Below are 1,955 nucleotides of genomic sequence, written 5' to 3'. Positions count from 1 at the left end.
GAAACAGATTATCCTTCCTTCTTCCGGATTAATCCCAAGAATTTCCCTCAGTTTGTGGGTTTAGTCCAGCTGCTCCAGTATTTCCAGTGGAACTGGGTTGGGCTTCTGGCCTCTGAAGATGACAGTGGAGAACATTTCATCTCATCTCTGATGCCAATGCTCAAGGAGAAGGAGGTCTGCCTGGCCTTCCCTGAAATATTCAAATCTGGCATTCCTGTTATTAATGTGATGGGATTACGTCTTGTTTTCAAGATTTTGCTTAAAGTTGAAGTGATTATTCTGCTTGGAGACGCCATTACTATTACATTGGTAGTGCTCGCTATGCATAATTTTGGACGATCCATATCATTTCAGAAAGTTTGGATCATACCTTCCTATTGGGATCTTAGTATGGTGGGATCTCAAGATGTATTGCAATTTAGAAAATACTTCCATGGAACTTTGCATTTTAGGGACCACACCAGGGATGTCTCAGAATTCAGCCATTTTCTCCTGTCTTTGAACCCTTTGAACTCAGAAGGAGATGACTTATTACCACTATGGTGGGGAAAACTGTTTGATTGTGTAATCCACAAACCAGGAGTGATCCCTAAAAAGTGGAAACACCAATGTACAGGAAAGGAGAATCTGCAGAATCTGCCATCTTACGTATTTGAAACAAGCATGACAGGTGAAAGTTACATTATCTACAATGCTGTTTATGCTCTGGCACACACATTACATGCAATGTATGAATCAAGAGTTCAACCAACCATAATGAAGCTTGGAAAGAGGATCTCAAATGTCCAGTCCTGGCAGGTAATTTCTCTGACTTTCTATCTAGTCCACAGATCTTTAGAGAGGAAGCTCCCCATGTGCATTTCTTCAATTATTGGTTAAATATCTGTATGCTACCATATCAATGAATCTAAAAGAATATTAATACAGCAATTATAAGAAAAGTGAACCAAACCAGGTATCCATAAGATCCATTGAGGAAATACCTTCCATTAAGGTCTTGAAAAGTCTTCAACAGTTGCCCAATGTTCAGAAGGTGACCATCGCAGGAAGGAGGTGTCAGCCCAAAGCAAGATAGCAATCTAGGTGTGCTTGTGGGTGTAAACAGGTCAGTTGGAGTCCTAGTTGAAATTCATGCAGAACCATCTCCCTCAATCCATATCCTGAATCCAACCTGCAAATTGGCACTCGATTCTTTTTAACCTTGGTTTATAGGAGCATGGTGGCTTGAGTGGTTGGAACATTGGGCAGGAGCTGCCATGGGTGGGATTGCACTCTCATCCTTCACTCCAGCTGTTGCCAGGGACATGAAAGAAGCCCCAACCAGGCATCAGTGATGTCACTGGCTAATCCTTTCAACCAATTCAACTTGTGAGAAATTAGCCTCTGAGAACTTCAACACAGAGAATAGGACTCCAGAAGATCATGACAGGTTTCTGGTCTGAAATTCATCTGGTTTTTGGCATAAATGACTAAATGTTGGACATTCCTGAGTAGTGATGTGACAAACCAGGGCAGGTTCTTCTTTCCATATGGCCCCATTTGTTTGGACCTAATCCTGCTGCTCTCCTTGAATATCACTTAGAGAAAGTCAGCGGAATTTTACACTATTGTGATAGAAATTATTTATTTATTCCTAAAATGCATTTGTTTTTTGCATGACCTCGGGCCAAATAATGACTTCTTGGATGGAAACTAATCAAAGTGAAAAGAAACCTAAAACTAAGGAGAATTTTCCTGACAGTGAGAACAATTAATCAGCGGAACAACCTGCCTCCAGAACTTGTGAATGCTCCAACACTGGAAGTTTTAAAAAAGAGATTGGATAGCCATTTGTATGAAATGGTATAGGGTTTCCTGCCTGAGCAGGGGGTTGGACTAGAAGACCTCCAAGGTCCCTTCCAACTATTATTATTATTATTATTATTATTATTATTATTATTATTATTATTATTATT

Source organism: Protobothrops mucrosquamatus, unplaced genomic scaffold (assembly GCF_001527695.2).
Source record: "Protobothrops mucrosquamatus isolate PMUCROS unplaced genomic scaffold, P.Mucros_1.0 scaffold445, whole genome shotgun sequence".
Lineage (NCBI taxonomy): Eukaryota > Metazoa > Chordata > Lepidosauria > Squamata > Viperidae > Protobothrops > Protobothrops mucrosquamatus.
Note: the sequence above shows the minus strand (reverse complement) of the source record.